At 36.3% G+C, this 24,055-nt stretch overlaps 1 long non-coding RNA gene across 1 annotated transcript; it reads right to left on the minus strand.

The window, feature by feature from the left end:
* Nucleotides 1-425: 425 nt before the first annotated feature.
* LOC105985947 lies at nt 426-23,795 on the minus strand. The gene is made up of 3 exons (XR_001175083.1): nt 23,779-23,795; nt 16,021-16,025; nt 426-506 (listed from the first exon to the last, which is right to left on the minus strand). It is a non-coding gene; the product is annotated as an uncharacterized LOC105985947 (long non-coding RNA).
* Between the last annotated feature and the right edge of the window lie 260 nt (nt 23,796-24,055).

Consider the following 24,055-nt stretch of genomic DNA (forward strand, 5'->3'; position numbering starts at 1 on the left):
AGTCTACGAGACTTTCAATTAACCATTAAAAAGCCAGAAATGGAAGTGTGGATCAAGTGGCAGAATACCAGCATAGAATGAAAAAGTTAATGGAAAACATAAAGAAAAAATAGCTGAAAACCATCTAGTAATTAAAATCAATGAGTAGTTAAATATATTAAAGCACTTCCCCATAATGAAAGAACTATGCAGCCACTAAAGCTTTTCGCAAATAAGATTTCAGCACATGAAAACTATTAATACGTTTATAATACAAAATATATTTATTTTACTATTTTTTGAAAAAAACATGCATATAAATAGGGAAGACTTAAATTGATTTTTTTGTTTTAAAGAAAGCTTTATTTACTACGTACATCCCTAGAATGTATTGTAAATGGAGCAAGATCTAAAAAGCTTTTCCAATACAAAGCAGCTACAGATAACTAAACTACAAACATGTTTGAAAATAAAACTCTAAGACTTTTTTTAAAAAACATTTATATAGTTTGTTCTTAACCCTAAAACTTGAACCCATGGTTCAAGTTATAGACTCACCTCAGTAGTGTGTACATGAAATGGTTTTTCAAATAGGAACAGGTAAGACCACAGACGGCTTTGGGTAACTTAACTGGCTGTCACCAACATTTGTTTTTAAGGTAGGCTGGTGGTTGCCACATTAAGATAACACCTTTTATTTTATTTTTTGCAAATGGTTTTTAGGCACATGTAAAATACAGTAGAAACACTGGATCAGCATTTCATCCAGTGAATCTCTGTGAACAATCCTTTGCTGGAAGAACAATGCTTGCTTTCTTTAACACAAGTCAAGGGAAGAGGGCCAGATCTGAATGGCATTTTTTGGTTGGGTTTTGTTCACCCATCCACTTGCATTTGCATGCAGCTTTCTGGCTAGAGCATCAGAATCATTGCACGATTACTTCATGTCATACAAGGATAGAAAGGAATATTAGGAATGTTTAAAGGCCTTAGTGTGTACTCAATAATTTTAAAGAGTAGCTAAAAAAATAAATAACTTTTATATATACATATATATGTATATATAAACTCATCGAGATGAGCAGGGATGGAAGGCATTTGGGAATCTCCTATTTTTTTTAAATAATAAAGACAACAAGCACATACTCTAAATCCAGTGAGTTAGAAATATTTCACAGATCACAGGCTGGGAAGGTGGCTCAGTGGTAGAGTGCTTGCCTTGCATGCATGAGGCCCTGGGTTCGATTCCTCAGCACCACATAAGCAAAAAGAAAAAAGCCGGAAGTAGTGGTAGAGCACTAGCCTTGAGCTGAAGAGCTGAGGGACAGTGCCCAGGCCCAGAGTTCAGGCCCCACGACCGGACTCAAAAAGAAAAAAGAAAAATATTTCACAGATCTCTACCATGACATAAAACACAATGGTGTACCTATAAACTACTGCACACCTCATTTTCTTGATTAAAGCATTTTTATAATAAAAGGTCAACTTTATGTTAATATTAGTGTCTATGTCATAAGCAATTTAAACAATTGTTATTTTTCTAATGAGTTTATAATAATTTTCTTGTCCTTATTATTCTAAGTAACTAATTAGGATTTTTAGAAGAAATTCATTACTAGACCAGTGGAATTTAGACTCATTTTCAATATTTTTCACTTTCCACCAAAATATTTTCTTCAATAGAAATTTCAATAGAAGACAAAAAAGAGTTCAGTTTATCTCAATGCACTACATGAAAATGAAAAGCCATCTGTGTTTCACACGGCTTTGTAATCTGGTAGAGGTAGATTTTGTCTTCAAACTGGAAGCTAAACAAAATATCTGTCACTCAGAGACAAAGCATTGCCACAATGTTTCTGTAGCGATGGACTGGGACTTCTAATGCAGGACACCTTGAATGTCAGGCTGAAACACTCCCCTGACACCTTACCCCTTACCCCTGCCATGGAAGCCACCAGGGACAACATCAAAGCAAGCCTGAACTATAGGCTGGCACTCTACAATCCACATGTTATTGCCAGTGAGGGTGGCCCAATAATCTAACAGCACCAACCCACCACCAAAGTCAGCACCCAGTCTGGCCCCACCAGCCCACCTTTGCCTCTCCATGTAGGGAACTTCCAGGGACAGTACCCAGCCAGGCCCAAGCAGCTGGCTTGCACATCACCACCTGCTATGTACATGCCATGGCCAGAGAGGGAACCCACAGTACCACTGCATACTGAGACACATCCCTCTACAGCAGCCATAAGTGACCACAAAAGCAACGATAAATGTGGAAATAAATTGTGAGCTAGTACCATGCTCTTTCTCGGGACACAGATGGTGGGGGAAGGAGCTATCCCAGGACAGCAGAAAAAAATATATGTTTATTTTTCTGATTTCCATGCAGCTGTGGATCAACCTTCCTGCAGCCCCAGAAAGAACAGAAGGGCTGAGAATGTCTGCACTGACCACTGTGACTGCTAGTCCCTGTCCCCCTCAGCCCTATGTTACCAAAAAGATGGAAGACAAAAGTACTCCAACTCACCTAAACTGATTCACAGAACAGCTCTCCCACGTACTAATTAGAAAATTTCTTTCTTTTCCTTTTCTTTCTTCTTTCCTATTTTTGTATTTTATTTATGCATCTAATTGGTTTTATTTATTGCTTGTTTGTTTTTTCATGTTTTTGTCATTTCTATTGCAGCACTTTATTCAAAAGTGAAAGGGTGCTTATGTGTGGGGATATCAGCACCTGGCTTATGCTGTTTAGAGTTGGCTGCACTCATGTTTAGGGGTCGGGACTCAATGTATCTTAATTTTATTTACTTCATTGGAGTAGATCATATGGATTCTCTTTCTTTCCCTTGCTTATTATTCTAGTTTTATACACTCCTTCCTTGTCCTTTTTTCCTTCTTCATCTTTCCAATATAATCTAATATTTCCTTTCCCCACTGATATTGCTTGCAAGCTGTTCCTTCTTCACACTTCCCTTGCACTAGAATCCTTACTTTTTCAACTTCACATCACCAACTCCCATCATGAGTGAACTCAAGCTGAATGGGCTGTACAAAGCCTGAATCCAAGTGTGTAAATCACAGTGAAAAATCACACAATTCATGAGCAATCAAGAAAACATGTAACTCAAAATCTAACAACTCAGGGGAGGACTTCAGTGAGTGAACGAGAAAAAAAACAAAAGAACCATTAAGGCAATAATGAAAGAATTAGCTGATAAAATTAAACAGCAGTTCCATGAACAACTAAAAGAATACAAAGAGATAAAGGACAAAAGAAAAATAAAATGATGAAGAAAATTAAGGATATTCAAGACAATATCAACAAGAAGAAGCTAAAAATTTCAATGAAAGAAATGAAAAATGATATTAACAAGGCAGTAGATGCCATGAAAAGTTCAATAAAGTATATGTGAGATTATAGCAGCAAAGATCTTGGGATCATGAAGAGTTATATCTCCCTATTACAAATCACTGTTGAAAGCATAGGCAATAGAATAAACTACATTTCTAAAGACATACCAACTGCCTGAGCTGAACCAAGAAAATATAAACTACTTACACAGACCTGTAATAAGCAGTGAGATCAAGGAATTTATTGAGCCTTCCAGCAAGGAAAATTCAAGATCCCAATGGATTCATAGCTGTATTCTAGGAGACTTTTAAAGATGAACACTAATACTCCTCCAAGTTTTCCAATAAATAAAAATGGAATAATCACTACCAAATATATTTTATGAACCCAATATTACATTCATCCCAAACCAGGTATAATAAAAGAGAACTATGATAATGATAATGATATAAAAAGAACTATAGACCAATCAATCTGATGTATAGATTCAAATCTCCTTATTAAAATACTTGCCAACAGAACTTACCAGCTAGTCAAATAAGTATACACTATGATCATGTCAGTTTTATCCCAGAGATACAAGGCTGTTTAGCATATATAAACAATAAACATAACACAACACAAAGACAAGAATTACATATCATCTCAATAGATACAGAAAAAGCCCTTGGAAAAATCCAACATTCATTCATGTTACAAGCTCTGGAGAAGCTAGGAATAAAAAGAACATACCTCAACATAATAAAGGCTACATATGACAGACCAACAGCCAACATCACAGTAAATGATGAAAAACTAAAACCATTTCCTCTAAAATAACTAACAAGGCAAAGATGTCCACTCTCTTTTTCAATATAATAGTGGAATTCCTAGCCAGGGTAGTAAGAGAAGAGAAAGACATAAAAGGAAGTCACATAGGGAAAGAACTGAAACTATCTCTATTTGCAGACAACATAATCTTATAACTAAAGGACCTAAAACACACTACTCAGAAGCTCCTTGAGCTGATCAATAACTATGGCAAACTAACAAAATCTACCCACAAAAATTAGTAGCTTTTCTGCATATTAACAATATACAATCAGAGAGGAAAATCAGGAAAACAATTTTATTTGCAATAGCTTCAAAAAATAAAATATTTGGTAATAAACCTAACCAAGGAGGTAAAAAATAGCTAACTGAAAACTGTAAAAAACCTGAAGAAAGGAATAGGAAATAGAAAAGACCTACTATGAATATGATGATATTTCCAAGGTAGTCTACAAATTCAATGCAGTCCCCATCAAAATTCCAATGATGTTCTTCAATGAGACAAACTAAAAAGACCCAAAAACGAACCATATATCTACAGTTATTTGATATTTAACAAGGGCACCAAAAATATATGTTGGAAAAAAGACAGCCTCTTTAATAATTGCTATTGGGAAAACTAGACATACATATGCAGAAAACTAAATGTGGATCCATATTTGTCCCCATGCACTAATATCAACTCAAAGTAGATCAAAGCCCTCAACATCAGACCTAAAACTTCAAAACTACTGCAACATAAGTTGGAGAAACATTACAACTTACAGGCATAGGTAGGAACTTTTTGAGAAAAAAAGTCTCAGGGGCAGAGAAAATAGGAGAGAGTCTGGTATTATTTCACAGTAATATGTTTCTGCATGGAAAAGGACATAGTTACCAAACTAGGAAGACAGACAGACATAGACTAAGGGAAAGACCTTTACCAGTAATACATCCAACAAACCCTTAATAGCCCAAATATACAATGAGCTCAAGAAATTAACCCCTCTAAAAGTAACAGACCAATCAATAAATGAGCAAAGAGCTAAACAGAGACTTCTCCAAAAAGTAGTAAGACTGACAAATAAACATATGAGGAACTGCTCAACAGCCATGACAATAAAGAAACACAAATCTAGAGGCTGGGAAGGTGGCTCAGTGGTAGTGTGCTTGCCTTGTATGCATGAGGCCCTGGGTTCAATTCTTCAGCACCACATAAGCAGAAAAAGCCAGAAGTGGTGCTGTGGCTCAAGTGGTAGAGTGCTAGACTTGAGCTGAAGAGCTGAGGGACAGTGCCCAGGCCCATAGTTCAGGTCCCATCAGTGACAAAAAAAAATCTAGACAACATTGAGATTCTATTATCACCCCAGTTAGATTGTCCAACATCAAGAATTCAAACAATCACAAATGTTAAAAGGGATGTGGGGATAAAAGAATCCTATTGCACTGTTGGTGGAAATATAAATGAGTACAACCACTCTGGATGACAGTTTGGAGAGTCTTAATAAAAACTAAACATAAAACTTCACAAGCCTGTGGCCAAGCACTCTGCCAGCAGAGATAACCTGGGGTCCAAGCAGAGACAAACTCCTGCGACAGTCTACCTCTTCCAAAGCCTCACACCTATACCAGCAGTCTGAAACTAGCCTTCCCAACCCTCAATGCAGACCAGACAGAGCTCCTTTTAGCTATCGCTGGGCCAAGTGCTCAGTATTGGCTGGTCCACCAGTGTGAGCTAACCTGGGCCAAGCACAGGCCACCACCTGTTAGGCACAAACAGGCTAAGATTGGACCAGGGCCTTGGCAATCCCTGAATGAAAATGCATAAATCACAACAAAAGATTTCAAATTCAGGAACAATCAAGACAACAAACAAAATCCAAAGCCAACAACAATCTAGGGAATGACCACAGTAAGAGTGAAGAAGAGAGAGATGACAAAAGAACCATCCAAGAAATGATGGCAGAATTGGCCAATGAAATAAAAGTGGAGATGCAAAAACAATTTAAAGATTACAAAGAAGAAATGACAATGAAAATTTAGGAAGCCCCAAAAGATATGGAGATAAAAATAGAAACTATATACCTCATTAAAAGTTGAAGTTAACATTATGACAACTGATCTCAGAAGATTAAGGTTCACTTTCCACAGTGCAAACCACAGTAGAATGCCTAGGTAACAGAATAAGTGAAATGGAAAATAGAATACCAGGAGTCAAGGACAAAAGAAAGGAGTTAGAACATAAGGTCAAAGTTATGGGAAAAACACTCAAAACTAAGGGAATACCAAGAATTGGTAGACTCAGCTAAGAAGTCAAATTTACACATAATTGGGATTCAAAGGGGGGAAGAATTAACTACCAAAGGCATTGAAAACTTATTTAGTAAAATAATAACAGAGCTTCCTCAATCTTCAAAGAGAATATCTCTTTCATCTAACAGAAGCATATAGAACCTCTAGTAGACAGGACCCAAGAAAAAAACACTTTTAAAAACATCATAGTAAAAACATTAGACTTGAAGAACAATAACTTGATTTTAAATGTACAAAATTAAACAAGGATTCATATTACAATAGAACGAAAATCAGAATCACTGCAGATCTTTTCGTACAAACTCTCAATACAAGGAGATCCAGCCCTGAAGATCAACCACCACCAACCCATACTGGTGTGCCCAGTGAAGCTATCATTTACATTTGATGGTGAAAATAAAACTTTCCATGGTAAACAAAAATTAAAGGAATTCAGGAATACTAAACATTACAAAGCATTATTAAGCATTACAAAGGGAGATGTATATTCTGAAGAAAACAATCAAAATCAGGAAAATACATCAGACAAAAATCACTAGAAGACCAATTTAGTAAGCACAGGAAAAGGAAAGAAAATACAGGAAATCAAGGAAATGGCAGTAAATATGATACTTCATAATAATAAAAATCAGCAGACTTAACTCCCCAAACAAAATTAAAAAAAAAACAGCATATTGGATTAAAAAAACAAGATTCATCCATTTGTTGTCTTTAAAAGACAAAGATAAAAACAATCTCCAAGTGCAGGAATGGAAAAAGATCTTTCATGCAAATGCACCCTGCAGGAAGGCAGGAATAGCCATATTGATATCTGATAAAATCGACTGCTCATTAAAATCAGTATGAAGAAACAAGGAAGGTCAGTGCATAGTATTAGAGGGAATGATCCATGAAGACAAAATCAAAATGGTCAATATCTATGCACCAAATACTGCAGCACCTAAATACATTAAGCACTTTTGGATATGCAGAACAGGAGAATCCCAAACACAATAGTGGGTGATTTTAATGCCTCACTCTCACAAAAAGACAGGTTAACCACACTAACTATAAGCACAAAAGCCTCTGAATGAAATGACACCATACCCCAAATGGACTTAACAGATAACTACAGAGTATTCCAAAGCACTCAAACACATGGAGGCTTAAATGAATAACATTTTTGTCACAGAAGAAATTAAGGAAGTCATTACAAAGCTCTTACAATTCAATAAAAATTAAAACAAAATACAATGGTACCTCTGGGATATAGCTAAAAGCAGTGCTCAGGGGAAAGTTTATAGCTGCAAGCACACACATAAACAAAACAGAAACAACCTGAATAAATAACCTCGTGATACAATTAAAACTACTAGAAAAATGAGAAAAATCAAATCTAAAACTACTACACAAAGAGAGATAACAAAGATCAGGGCAGAAATCAACAAGATAGAAATTTTTTAACTATACATAAATAAGTGAAACAAAAAGCTGATTTCTTTTGAAAAAAGTAATAAAATTGACAGACCACTTGCAAAATTAATGAAAGAAAGAGGTGATTCAAATCAATAACATCAGAGATGGCACAAGAAACATTACAACATCCAAGAAACACAAGTGATTATAAAGGACTACTTTTAAAACCTATATTGACAAAACAAGAACAACCTAGCAGAAATGAATGAATCTTTTGCAACTTACAAATTGCCTAAAATGGTACAAAAAGATAAAAACAAGCTAAACAAGCCAATAACATGTAATGAGCTAGAGGAAGTAATCAGAAAACTTACAAGGAGGAAAAGCGCAGGCTGGGATGTATTCTAAAAGGCTATTAAAGATGAACTAATACTTGTCAAGCTTTTCTATGAAATTGAAACAGAAGGAGCAATTCACTTAGTGACTAAAACAGTCAGAGTATGGAATTGGTCTCCAATAATCCCTGAATCCACATGCAAAAATGACAGCGAAAAGTTACAAAATTCATCAATGGCCAAGACAATGAACCAGAACAAAAGGCCAGCAATTACCCAGGGGAGAACATCAGTGGAAGCAAAAAAGAAATGGAAGACAAATGCTACATTCAAGAGATGATAGAGGCAATGACTCAAGTATTAAAGTAAACTGCTTTGTTTTTGAAAAAATCAATACAATTGATGGACTTCTGGCAAGACTAACTAAAAAAAGAAGAAAGGAGACCCAAATCAATAAGATCAGGAAAAATTACAACAAAAATTCCAAGACATCCAAACAATTATAACTATTTCCAGACTCTACTCAGTAAGGAAGGAAAACCTAGGATAAATGGATGAATTTCTAGAGAAATATAAATTGCCCGAACTGAACCAAGAATAAATAAATAAATTAAATAAGCCAATAACCTACAATGAGATAGAGAAAGCAATCAGAAGTCTTCCAACAAGGAAAAGCCCAGGACCAGATGGATTCACTATGGAATTCTATAAGAACTTTAAAGAGGAACTAATACCCATACTTCCCAAGCTCTTCAGAGAAATAGAAACAGAAGGAGAAATCCCAGACTCATCACAATATCACACTCATCCTGAAATCTAACAAACCAATCATTAAATGAGCTAGGGAGCTAAAGAGAGACTTCTCAGAAGAAGAGATAAAAATGGCAAAGAAACACATAAAGAAATGTTCATCCCCCCAGGCTGTAAAGGAAATGCAAATAAAAACAACACTGATATAACACCTTACCCCAGTCAGAATGGCCCACACCTAAATTCAGCCAACAATTGCTAGAGGGGATATGAAAAAAGAGGCATCCTAGAGCATTGCTCGTGGAAATGTGTACTAATACAACTACTTTGGAAAGCAGTCTGGAGGTACCTCAGAAAGCTGAATATAGACCTCCCCAATGTCCCAGCCATATCACTCCTAGGCATCTACCCTGAGCAAAAGGAACCAGGATATAAGGACAGATACACTTCCATGTTCATTGCAGCACTGTTCACAATAGCCAAGATATGGAAACAACCCAGATGCCCCACTACTGATGAGTGGATCCAAACATTGTGGTACCTATATACAATAGAATATTATGCAGCCATTAGAAAGGACAAAATAATGGTATTTGCAGGGAAATGGATGGAACTAGAGCAAATCATTTTGAGTGAGGTAAGCAAAGAGCAAAGAGAGAAACAGCACATGGTCTCCCTGATAAGTGAATGCTAAAGCCCAAATGCAAGGAGATATGACAAAATAAACAGGACTCGAGAAACAAAGGACTTCCAATCATTTTGTCATATCATTGCTAAATGACTCCATGTTCTTGACCACATATATGGTATATATATGCGTGCAACTGAGGGAAGCCAGGAGGAGGAGAATCAGAGGGAAACAGAAAAACATACAAAGAGGGGCCCATCAGCTGCACTAGACTTAGATGAAAATGAACTAAGAAACCCAAAGACAATGATGAGAGGGGGAAAAATGAGAGGGAAAGAGGCAACAGCTTCCACTAAGCAAAAGGAAAGAAATGTAAATAATACGTAATGTGAAAGAAATAATTGTATTGTCAAAGCTCATAGAATTCACAAACCTTATAGACCCTGATAATGACAATTTGCCTTGTGAAGGTTAAAATGTATTTGTGATTTTAACTATCACTATTCCACAACATGGTAAAATATGTAAAATTTATGTAATCATCTAATCTCAATTTTAAAAAAAGAAAAAAAAAGTAAAGACTATAATGACAGACCAGCAGTCAACATCATACTAACTGGGGAAAAATTAAAACCATTTCCCCCAAAATCAGGAACAAGGCAAGGATGCCCAGCCTCTCCACTCCTCTTCAGTATAGCTCTGGAATCTTAGCCAGAGCAATAAGACAAGAAATGAACATAAAAGGAATCCACATAAGGAAAGAAGAAGTTAAGCTATCCTTATTTACATAAGACATGATCTTATATCTAATGGACCACAAAAAACTCCACCTCAAAACTCCTAGAGCTGATCAAAGTACTGATCAAAGTGCTACTTTGGCAAAGTAACCCAATACAAAATTAACCCACAAAAATCAGCAGCCTTTCCTTATGCCAACAATGTGTACAGCAGAAGGTGAAATCATGAAAATAACCCCATTTGCAATAGCTTCCAAAAATGGCCAACCAAAGATGTAAAAGATCTTTCTAGTGAACACTATTAAGAAAATCTGAAGAAAGAAATCCAAAAGGACAGCAGGAAATGGAAAGACCATCCATGTTCATGGATAAGCAGAATCAATTTTGTGAAAATGGCCACACTGCCAAAAATGATAAACAAATTCCCATCAAAATCCAAAAGACATTCTTTATTGACATAGAGAAAACAATACAAAAATTCATATGGAACAACAAAAGACCTAGAATAGTCAAAACAATTCTAGGCAAAGAAAAGCAATGCTGACCATATCATAATACCATATTTCAGACTGTGCCACAGAGTCATATTAACGAAGACAGCTTGGCATAGACCAGAGGATCAATGGAACAGACTAGAAGACCCAGAAATAAGACCACACACTTATAGTCATCTGATATTTGACAAAGGAGTGGAAAAAATAGAGCCTCTTCAACAATTGATGTTGTGAAAACTGGATATCGATATGCAGAAAACTAAAAATGGATCCCTGTTTGCCACCATGCACTAACATCAATCTGCCTAGACTTGCTTCAAACCATAACCCTGAAGATCTCAGGCTTCTGATACAGGCATGATCCACCAGTATCTGGATCCTATGTGCTTTCAATAAAAACTATACATTAATACAATGTTTCCCATGCCTCAGCTTCACTGAATGATCTTACCTCAAGGTCATAGCCAGGCCAGAATCTGAGAATCCTTTTATTTTCTTTTGAGAATATCTCACTGTCACTATACCTTTGGAGTCACACCTCTTCTACCTGAAATCACTGACACTTCACAATATCTTAGCTCTGGGGCTTTTTGACTACCTTTGCCCAGCATGAGAAGTGAAGTGTCTGTGAGCCACAGGTACTGTATCTCAGACCTGTAGGCAGCTGAAGAATCTCTCCGTCATCCTTCCATACTCCAGTTCAGGCATCACTCTCACCACGGTAAACAGTATTATCAATGACAGATAACTGATAACTATTTGTTGACAAACTGTTTGTATAGCCATCACCCACAAAAGTATATTGTATTCTTTAGCGTTTACTCCATACTATTTTCTTTTCTTCCTTGGAAACCACTAATTTATTTTATGTGTTCTATGGAATTCACATTCTAAACATTTCATATACATTGCTTCAGAATAATATGTGGCTTTTGTATGTGGCTTCTTTCAGAGCATAAATATGTGTATGTATATATGTACATATATATGCATATGCATACAAACATTCATGCATACTTTATGTTGTAGCATATAACAGAACTTCATGTTAATGTTTTGTTTTGATAGTGCTTTTTTTATGGTAGTGCCTTACTATTTGAGCCATACTCCCAGCCTTTTTGTTTTGGTAATTTTGGAAATGGTGTCTTAATTTTCCCCAGGCCAACCATGGAATGATTCTCCTGGTCACACTAGGATGGCAGGAACACACTAATATGCCATACTTTTTCTCTTTAGATTGAGTCTCATGACCTTTTTACCCAGACTATCCCCAGGTCATGCTTCTCCCTGATGGACCTCAGCTTCTTTAGTAGCTAAGATTGCAGGTGTGAGCCACTGCACCTATTTTTTTCATTTCCTTTTCATGGTTGAATAATGTTCCATTTTATGAATATACTCCTTTTTTTCAAAAGAAATAGTTCTCTTTTTAATTTGTTTCCCCTGGCATTCATCACAGTGATGAAAAACTGGATAAAAACACCTTGTGTAATTGTGAAGGTTGAATGAGTAGCAATGACAGGTCAGAATGAGCTGTCATCCTCAGATGGTCTCCTGGAGCAATTTTGCTCCTGATTCTAAGGACTGGAGCTGGGTGTGAGATACATCAACTAATCCTGTCCCTCTGAATTTTCAGTCCTGCCTCTCTCAGTCCTGCCTCCTTTTGCATTTGCATAAATCAACAAATAGATAAGCCAACTTGGCAATAGAGTATTTGCAAAAGGTGGCTCTCAAAACAAACACGTGCAATAATCCATTTGGCATGGATGAACATTTTTTATTCATTTATGAGTTGATGAAAATTTCAGGCATTCTATACTGACTATTGTATAAAATGCCACTACTCTCAATATAGTCATATGTTTTTATTTCTCTTGAATATAAATCTAGGAACTCATACGTCATGTGAGAATTCTGCTTAACATTGTGAGGAACTGATAAGCTATTTTCCTAGTGGCTGATACTACTAAATTAAGCTAAAGAGCTTCAAATATTTCTACTTGCTTCCCAATGCTTGTTATGACTGTCTTCTTTATAGCCCTCCTAATGGTTTGGATGTAGTATCTTCTGGTGGTTCTGATGTTCATTTCACTTAATAACTAATTGTTTTAAGTATGTTTATGTTGAATAAATGTATGTTCAGATCTTCTTTTTTAAATTTGGGTTATTTTTCCCTTTAATGTTGTTATAGAAATTTTCTGTTAGTTCTAGATACAAGTCCCTTTCAAGGTCTTTGATTTGCATATATGTCTCCCATTTGGTGGGTTGTCTTTTCACTTCGTGAGTGGTGTCTTTTGCAGACCAAACATTTTCAGTTTTGGTTACTTGTGCTTTGGTGGAATATTTCAGAGGAGTTTTACCTAACTTAAAGATAGAAATATTTACTCCTCTTTTTCTTCTAAGAGTATGTAGTTTTAGCTCTTAAATTAAGATTTATTACTATAGCCAATTCATTTTGTATAAGGAAGGAGTCCAGTTTCATTCTTCTGCCTGTTGATATACAGTAGTTTCAACATTTGTTGAGCAGATTTTTCTTCCCCTTTAAAATGTCAAAAATCAATTGGCCATAAATATTAGTGAGTTTGCAATGCTACTCCATTTATCTATATGTCTAAGCATAGACTAGGACTACACTGTCCTGCTGAAATGTATCTTTTTGATGTGAAACTAGATAGTATAAGTCTTCCAGTTTTCTTGTTATTTTTCAAGACTGTCTGGTTATGCTAACTCTCTAGCATTGCCATATGAATTTTAGCTCAGCTTTTCAGTTTCTGCAAAATCCAAACTAGGATTTTTGTTCATTTATTTATGGGTGTTAATGTACAGCCTCACACTTGTACTTGCTACACAGGCAGCTTACCACTTGAGCCATGCTCCAACTCTTTTTTCTTTAGTTATTTTTAAGTAAGGTCTCTCCCTCCTTAGGGGTACCAACTTCAGATGGCAATCCTCTTACCTATGCTTCCTGCATAGCTGAGATTACAGGAACACCTCACCATACCCCAGTGTGCCTAGTTTTCAGCTGAGATTTTGTTGGGCGTTATTTTGAATCTGTAAGTCAATTAGGCATATGTAACCATCTAAAAATTATTAAATATTCCAATACATGAAAATGATTTGTCTTGCCACTAATTTTTTTCTCTAATTCTTTTTTTTTTCTTAGTCATGGGCCTTGAACTCAGAGCCTGGCCTAGGCACTGTCCCTGAGCTTTTATTCTCAAGGCTAGCACTCTACCACCTTAAGCCACAGCATGCCACTTCTGATTTTCTAATGATTAATTGCAGATAAGATTCTCACAGACTTTCCTGCCTAGGCTGGGTTCAAACCTTGATCCTCAGAACTCAGCCTCCTGAGTAGCTACGATTAAGGTGTGAACCACCAGTGCCCAGCTTCTTCTCTAATTCTTTTAGTGATATTTTATGTTGTACTTTTCTACATAAAAGTCTCACATTTCTTTTGTTACATTTTATTTAATAAAACAAGATATTATTCTTTTGATATTATTATAAATTGAATGTCCTTTTTGGGTTTTTTCATGTTGCTCATTGCTAATGGATATCACCAATTCACTTTTGCATATTTTTTGCATTTTAATATTTTATTGATTTTTCATAAACTTGTATATTCCTTTAAACTCATATATATGAGTCTTTCACCTATAAATAGTGTAGTTTTACTTCTCTCTTTTCCATGTAGTGGCTTTTACTTCCCTTTTTGTTTAGTTGCCCTGGTGTAGTCCCTAGCTCAATGCTGAAGAGAAATGGAAAGAGTCAGCATCTCATCTTGTCTTGATCTCGAGGTGAAAATAACCAGTCCTGCACTGGACAGGAGAATGTGGATTCTTTTTAGATACTCTTTTTAAGAGTATTTGAGGAATTTCCTTTCTAATTCTTTGTTGAATGTTATTATTAGAAAAGATGGTTAGATTTTTGCAAAATGCCTCTTTTCCATCTCTCTCTCTTTTTTTTTTTTTTGGTCAGTCGTGGGGCTTGAACTTAGGTTTGGGAGCTGTCCCTGAGCTCTTCAGCTCAAGGAGAGCACACTACCGCTTGAGCCACAGCACCACTTCCGGTTTTCTAGTGATTTGTATTGGAGATGAGAGTCTCACCGAATTTCCTGCCTAGCTGGCTTTGAACCGTGATCCTCAGATCTCAGCCTCCTGAGTAGCTAGGATTATAGGCGTGAGCCACCGGCACCTGGCTCTTCTCCATCTCTTGAACTGACCTTGGAGTTTTATTGTTCATTATGTTCAATGTCAAAACAACTTCATATTTTTTGGAAAATCACACTTAGATTAATACTTTTTATGTTAATAAAAAAGGGTTTTATGCCAATACCCATAATGAATATTGGATTATATTTTCATTTTCTTGTGATGTCTTTGTCTACTTTTGATATCAACATAACACTGGTCTCATAAAATAAGTTGTCACTTTTGAAAGCTGTGACTGGTTAGAATTTACCAAGAAGTCATGTGAATCTGAGACTTTCTTTGTATGAAGATTTTTATCAGATTTCTTTCTTCTGGCAATTTTGATAGGTGATGTGTAATTCACAGGTTAAATTTGGAATTACTCCTCCTTCTCGTTACATATTTTCTTATAACTTAGATTTATTTTCTTAACAGTGTCTATAGGGAAATCAAAAATAGCATACATTGCTTTACACATTTATATAATTTATATATTGCCTTTTTCTTTAGGAAAACCTACCTGGTCCCCTATATGTTCCTTCTTTTTATTTTTTATAACTTTTCAATTACTAAAAAAAAAAGGAGGAAGAGGGAGAATGAAGAGGAGCAGGAGATGGGGGAGGAGGAGACAAAGTAGAAGGGAAGGGGAAGAGGAGTGGAGGGTTGGCAGAAGAGAGAGGAGAGAGAAGAGGGGAGAGGGAGAGAAGAAGGAAAAGAGGAGAGAAGAGGGGAGAGGGAGAGAAGAAGGAGAAGAGGAGAAGAAGAGAGTGAGAGGAAGAAGGAAGAGGAGGGGGAGAAGGAGGAAAGAAAGGAGGAGGAAAGGGAGAGGAAGAGGAAGGGAGAGGGAGGGAATGAAGGGATAGGAGAGGGAGAGGAAGAGAGGTTATGAAATCTGAATCTGAAATTTGAATATTTTTCAGGGTTGCATAGATTTAAAACAAACCAAATATCAAATTTCAGCAGTGGGCTTGGCTCATATAAACATCTCTAAGCCCTTGTTGCATGAAATTTTTAGCAAAGGTGTGATGATTCATAACTTCAACAGAATTGAGAACAAAAACTACATTTCCTTCCTCTTAGAATTATTCAGAGAAAGAGAATTGCTATTTCTTTCCTGAAAATTAATTGAAAGTTTCTTTCTTTTCTTTTTGAATCAAATATCATATATATATTGATGTAGTACTACTTTTACATAGAACTACGTAAATACAATTATAATGCTCTTAGTGCCTCCTTATTTGAATAAAGAAAGTAGATATTTCATTTCATTCTAACATTTCAATTCTGGTATTAAGAGGGGATAAATAATTTACCATAATATGCTTTTTTATTGTCAAGAGGTGTTATAGTTACATAAGTAAGATAATAAGTACATTTCTTGTCAAACTTGTTACCCCTTCCTTCATTTTTCTCCTGCTTTCCCTCCCCCCACCCACCCCCAAGTTGTACAGATCATTTCCAACATATTGTCTTGTATATGCCGTTGTTGCATTGGCTCTCCCCTTGTCCTTTGTCTCACAATTCTGTTTTTCCCCTTCCCTTCCCTAATTCAAATAAATGTATATACAACACCAGGGTACCAAAATCAAATACAGGAGATATACCATTGGTGACAACAGGAGATATGCCATTGGTGGAAGAACATATTAAGGAAAGAAAAAAATCACATAGTACATAAAAAACAACAACAACAAGAAAAATCTCTTATGTCCATGTCTTGGAGTTCATTTTGCTTAGCATCATATTATATGGTCATATATCCATAGCTATTCTCCTCATCTGCTAAGATTATCCTACACCTATGCTAATTATTGAAAATAAGGGAAACCATCACTTAATATGATTTTTCCAAGTCTCTCCATTTCCTTACAAATGGGGCAGTGTCATTCTTTCTGATGGAAGCATAAAATTCCATATATATATAATTTTATTTTATACATACATATATCACATTTTCTTGATTCATTCATCTTCTGAGGGGCATCTGGGTGGTTCCATATCTTAGCTATGGTGAATAATGCTGCAATAAACATAGTTGTGCTGGTAGCTTTAGTGTGGCCTTGTTTGTGGTTATTTGGGAAAATGCCCAGAAGTGGGATTGCTGGATCATAAGAGAGCTCTTTGTCTGTATTCCTTTGAGGAACCTCAATACTTCTTTCCAAAATGGTTGAACAAGTGTACAATCCCACCAACAGTGTAGTAGTGTTTCCTTTTGGCCATATCCCCTCCAGCATCTGTTGTTATTAGAATTCTTGACTATAGCCATTCTTACTAGGGTGAGGTGGAATCTCAGTGTTGTTTTGATTTTCATTTCTTTTATGGCCAGAGAAGTTGAGCATTTCTTCATGTGTCTATTGGCCATTCTTATTTCCTCTTCAGAGACGTCTTTAGCCCACTTATTAACAGGGAAGTTGTTTATTTGAGGAATTGTTTTGGGAGATTTAATTTTTTGATTTCTAAGTATATTTTAGGAATGAAGCTCTTGTCTGTTGTATGGCTATGGGAGAAGATTTTCACTAGCCGTATAATATACTTTAAAAAACATACAAAAATCAACCATCACCAACAACAACAAAAAGACCCTTTCAACTAGTATTTGAACTGAGGTGAGAAAAACTATTTTATATTAGAGTTAGTATTTTCCTAGTATTGACCCCAATCCCCCCTCCTGCTGCCCTTGGCTTTGGAATTTGTTTTCCAATTACCACAAGCAGTACTTCCTTATTTTGAAGGATTCAACAGCATTCCTTGCAAACTATTTCTTTGAATGATTCCTCATCAACCCTGTACAATTGTATTTCTCATATTCAGAAGTTTCTGTTTCTGCAAGATGGAGGTGGCTTGACTTTAAGGGCATTTGATTGCACAAAAATAATCTAATCCTTGCCCACAGAAAAAGTTCACTGTCCCTAAGTTCATCCCCATGGCTTTTCACAACTGATAATTACTAAGTTGTTCAAGGAGAACAATGTGCTCTGTATTGTGGTTTACAATTAACTGTCTTTGCTACTATAGAGTTATAATTTAAACTTAATTCTTTTTCTTAGCTTTTTGGCTAAGATCAAGTATAATAAAAGCTGTTATTCTTGCCAAGTGTCAGTGGCTGAGTGGTTTATGTCTGTAATCCTAGCTACTTAGGCCAAGATCTGAGGATCCTGGCTCAAAGCCTGCCCAGGCAGAAAAGTCTGTGAAACATTTATAGTATTTCTAACTGTGAGCAAAAAAGCTAAGTGCTTAGTCCCTGAGTTCAAGCCCCAGAACCAGCACACAATAAAGCTGTTATTCTTGTTTTTTATAAAAATAATTCTTTGTAACTTGAGGGTAAAGATAGGAAGGAAATATGGGAGAGAATGAAGGAAGTGGTAACACTGACTAAGAAGCATTATACTTTGAACCTGACATGGAATTGTAATCCTTTTCCACAACTACATCATCATTATCATCATCATCATCATCATCATCATGATGACAATAATGATGATGGTGGTGGTGATGAAAAACTGTAATTCTTTGTTACTGATATAAAAGTCTCTGGATGAGCAATTTAACTGTTGGTCAATTTGATATTAAATTGCTTATAATAATTTCTGTCCCATTTTACCTATAAACCTGTTAATTTGAAATAATTTCATGCTTAAAGAAAAGTTGCGGAAATATACAAAAAGTTCTTGCATTTCCTTCACCCAAATTCCCCAAATGTTAATGTTGTAGCAGATTTTCAGTATATACATTGATGTTTTAACAAAGCCACAATCTCTAAGATTAGATTTGTAGGTCCTCAGTATATTAAGTGGCTGACAGGAAACTCTCAAGTACATGGCTTTAACAAGCAATTTTGTTGATTTTGAAAACTCACCTCCAGGTTTTTTGATCAGTTTGTTCTTTTAATCCTTGTTAGTTTTGCTTGTCACTCAAACCCTAGTTTGGAAAATCTCTCTCTCTCTCTCTCTCTCTCTCTCTCTCTCTCACACACACACACACACACACACACACACACACACACAATCTAGCTAAAGATATTGAAGGAATTAAAAAGGCCTATTTTTTTATTTCATATCTGAAATTAAAGCAAATTTTAGCCTAAGAGTCTAATAACCATCCACAGCAAGCCCAAGATAACATATTTTAGAATGGTAAGACCAGGTACTACAGTTTCTACCAGATTAAGATGAACACTCATTTATCTACCCCTATAGTTTAGCTTACATATTAAACATATTGAAGAAACTTTCTACCTAATAGCGTAATGTGATTATCTCAACAGACAAAAAAATCAAAACCCAAAATATTTAGAATTCCATACAATGCTTATTTTCTAGTTTGAGAGAAATTATAATGAAATCATAATTATGCCATAATTGCTTTTCCTTTTTATTTTTTATCCATGGAGCTCAGGAATTGATTCTCTATAACCTTTGATTAACAACTTACTAGCACCATTGGTCCATATGTGGACTTCTTTTTACCAATTTAGTTTTAATAATGTAAAAAAAGAGGCCCATGAAACCACTACCCATCATCACAATATAAAATCCAAGACCAAGAAAACAAGTGAATTCTAATTTTTTGGCCCTTTGCTATTTTATATTCTGCCTCTTTTATCCAGTATTTATTCTTACAAGCATTATTCTGTGTCCTTCACACTGTCTCTCTTTTATTGTTTGTCAGATTGGCTTTTGTGATGTATCTAGCTCAGGCTGGTCATAAGCTCTCCGGCCTCCTACTACTTCAGCCTCTCAAGTGCTAGAGGCACAATGCTACTTTTATTTTTTTTAATTCAGTGTGGGGAACAAACTGAGAGTACATGCTAGACAAGCATTGTACTACTAATTGCACCCTCAAAATATATACATTTTTAATATAGACTTTTGAAATTAATGTCTTTTGATTAGCAAGTCGATTGATTGGCACAACTTGGGAGAATATTATTACTCATCAATTTTGGGGTAAACAATTTTATCTTTATTCATATGCCTGGAAAAGGCAGAGTATAGTCCCATCACACTGGATAATAAAACTAAGAAGTCTTTCTGTGGGTTGCCACATTCATGTTGGGTTCTTTTAGGCAGTACTAATCTGGGCAGCTTCTCCTTCACTTGTTAAATAGTGTCTGCACCATCAGTTGCTTTGGGAATTTTTCTAGATAATGACCTAAGTTTAGGACCTGTACTGAGGACGTGTTAGGAAAAGGAGACTTGTTTGGGGGGCATTTTGTTTTTTGGGGTCAGTGGAGGTTGGTTCAACAGGAGGAGTATATCCAAAAACAGTGGAAAGAACACCACAGTTACAGCTCGGAATAGGGAGTGGACTTTCAGTTCTGCTGTCTACTAGCTGTGTGACCCTAGGAAGATGGGTTTTACCTCTCTGGGCCTCAAGTTCCTCCTCTGCAGAATAAACCCTTAAACCAAATGATTTCTAAGTGTTCTTTTATATGAGGAAGCTGAATGAAAAGTAGTTAGCAAACTAATCTGAGTCCCATTGTTACTCCTGAATTCACTTGATTGTGGGGTCAACATCCACTTGGTGGAGCTTGTACACTGTGCCAAAGACACAGACATGCCTAGCACACTGTGGCTTCTGGCCTGAGAACCCAGAGTCCTACCACATCATGAACAAGTAATGTAGCTTCTAGTCTTTCTTACCAAGTTACTTTCTTACCAAGTTACTTTCTTACCAGTTTGGGGACAAGAATACTATATTAAGATTGCTAACACAGTATAGTATAGCATTTAGAAGTATTCTGGAGTTAACTTAAGCAATGGTAGGGACTGATGAGAACACAAGGGCATAGAATATTATGTAATGATTATGACCAGGAATACCACTGGGCTTCAATTAACAGTATAGAGGAGAATCCAGAATGTTGTCTTGTTCATTTTGCTGTATTAGCAAGTGAACACTCTAAGTAAACCGACAAAAAAAAGTGAACACATTTTCATTAAAACACTGGAGCTATTCTAAGAAAAGAAAAAGAAAGACTTCCTGAAGTAGTTTCCCTTGTAAAATTAATTTATCATCCTTTGACTCACTGGTTTTGGCTGACTAAACCTAAGAAATCATATCATGAGCGGATAATTCTAATTCTAATATTGTCACCTTGATGAAAAGAAAACATCCAATTTCCTTTAAGAAGACATCAATACTGATGGAAGGGGTGACATTGTCCAAAAAGAAATGTACTCATTACCTGACTTATATAACTGTAACCCCTCTGTACATCACCTCTATAATAACAATAAAAAATTTTAAAGAGGACATCAAGATATCAGGGCACCTTTTCCAGAAGAATAACATTTCCCAACGAACATAATTGCTTAAATTTAGTCAATTCATTTTTCAGTTGTTTAAAATTCAGAGATATTTTTAGAATTTATAAAGTGGATACAATTTAAAGACCATATTTGTAAATTAAATCCTGGTATGGAAAGAAAATTTTATGATAATACTAAGGATTGGTGGTGTAAAATGGAAATTTTCCTTTAAAAAATACATCTCTGAACTGGGTGCTGGTGGCTTTACCCTAGCTTCTTGGGAGATTTAGATCTGAGGATAACGGTTCAAATACAGGCTGTGCAGAAAAGTCTATGAGACTCTATGTCCAATAAACCATCAAAAAGCCAGAAATAGGGTATTTCTCAAGGAGCAGAACACCAAAAAAAGCCAAGAAAAAGTGCAAAATCTTTTGTGCAAGTCTAAGGCTAACAAAAGTATACATCTTGGGCTTGGCTATTGGGTCTGGGAAGGATATCTAAGATGTTCCTTAAAACTGTAGAAATTGTAGCTCAAGTCCTTTAAAAGTTGTCCTGAAAATGCTCTTGAATATGTCTGTATGATTTTAGTGTACATATAAAAATTTGTACCTGTAATCATGTTTTTCTCTCCCATACCTAAGTTATACCTCAACAGAAAAGGCAGAGTGTCATAGAGCGCATACATTTCCCACTGGCACTTAGCCCAAGTTGCACATGCTTTGTGAGGAGAGTTCGTATACCTCTACTTCTGTTATTGAAGTGCTTATTCCTTACTCCTGACACCTTGCCCTATGGGGAAGTTTTTATGGGACCATCTTTTAGTGTCACACTTCCTCACTTAATTAATTTTGGAGAAGTTGAAGATGCCTAGCTGTGCCTCTTCCAGGTTTCACATACTTGTAATAGTAGCTCTCTCCAGAGGGGGTTGCTAAAGTTGGGATATGGTGTTGCCCTACCAAAATTCATGTTGAAATTTCATTGAAATTTGGCTGACAATGTGGTGGTTAGGTGAGAGCAAGGACTGTAAATGGTGAAAAATCAGTAGCGAAGAGGGATTCATATCAGCATAATAAAGCTGAAAGTACTGTATCAGTTCTCACAGGAGTGGATTTGCTCTTTAAGAGTGTTTTATTATGAAATAGGTTGCCTTTCTTTCTGATGCACCCACTAGTCCTTCCACTTTCTTCCATGAACCAACAGAGGCCCTCAGCAGAAGATAAGTAGGACTATACTCTCCAACTTCCTTATAAATTTCCCAATCTCATGTATTCCATTGTAGCAACAGAAAATGGATTGATAGGGGAAGGGGAGACTGACATTGCCCGTTCCTGGATTGGAAAGCCTGCACTTGTCTGAACATGTTATATCTTTATTACTATTTACCAATCTTATTTCTTAAATAGTTTAGCCTCAGGTAAAAATGAAGATGTCAGCAAATAGGCTCCAACACTGGTAAGCATATCGCCCCACTTTCACAGAACAAAGCCTGTCATTCTTAATTTTAGTCTCATCAGAGCCTCCAGTGCTCTAGAGAGTACTATGGGAAAATACTGACTAATTTTTATTTGTTCATTTAAAGACATCTTCTATAGTTAAGGAAAATTAAACCAATTATTGTGTTTAGGCTTTGGGAATCCTAACTGAACATACCCTTTTCCTGTAAAAAGCTTTCTTAGTTTGCTGAAAAACTGATGAAGACAAGCTACAAATCAACATATTGGTATGGCTGGCTTGAAACTCTTGTTTGGACCCAAGGTGAAATTATCTTGAGTTGCTCCTATCCACTGGCCAGTCAGGACAACTGTGGGCCTTCCCAGGCAAGGGAAATTCCTGGTTCCTTGAGCTTAACCCATGGAGCCAGGACAGGCGTATCCTGTGACCTCGATGAGATGCGAGAGAAAGCAAACTGAAGAGAGAGCAGAAATAGTAGTTCTTCCACAGTGACCCAATACTCCAGTGGCCAACAGCATTAATCACCTACACCTGAGGAATTAGAGAAAGGGGAAAAGAAGATGGAGAAAGTCCTTCCAATACTTCTGAAATCAGAAAAATCTTTACTTAGGCTGAAACAGGACCTAGAGTGGGCAAGGTGAATAGATCACTGAGAATGCTATTCTGGGTAAGAATTGCAATTTGACTTTGCCTAATGTGGTTTGTACCAAAATTTGAGATCTGAACAAAAAGTTGTGAACAGTCATTTGCAAACTCTGTGAAGGCCATTAAGTCCCAATTTGATAAATGCTCTCTAGCACTGCCTCCTCTTCAGTGGCAACAGGCCCAGCTCTAGACTCAGGCAAAGCTATGTATCAGCAGGACAATAAGGCTGGAGACCTAGTGACCCTCTATAGGAATGGGGTGTAGATAGAGCTTCCTCCTCCTCCTCTCTTCTGTCCATTTCCTGTTGCAGACACGGGTGTCTCTTGATTTGAGGTGTTACAAGTTCCTTTTCCCTAACATCCAAACAGCTAGGTAAAAAACTAAACACAAAAGGATTTCATTAAAATGATTACTAATTGAATATTTGCTATGCATTGCTTTTGGCATTGGTAGGCAACATTGAACAAAATAGAGTTCACATTCTGATGCAAGAGAAATACGATGACCAAGTAATTAATTGATCTTTAGAGAGAATTGTTTCCATATCCTTCATGTGCTCCATTGCAGCAAATGTGAGGAAACTGATTGAGACAATCCTTCAAAGACGATTATTGTCAGAAAGTATGAGGAAAAAATCATACACTAGCACAGATTTGAATGATCATTTAAACTGAGCTACAGGCTTTTGTTTATTTCTTTGTTCTTAGAGATAGGATTTCTCTGTATCTTGGGCTGGCCTGAA

Source organism: Dipodomys ordii, unplaced genomic scaffold (assembly GCF_000151885.1).
Source record: "Dipodomys ordii isolate 6190 unplaced genomic scaffold, Dord_2.0 Scaffold32, whole genome shotgun sequence".
NCBI classification, from domain to species: Eukaryota; Metazoa; Chordata; class Mammalia; order Rodentia; family Heteromyidae; genus Dipodomys; species Dipodomys ordii.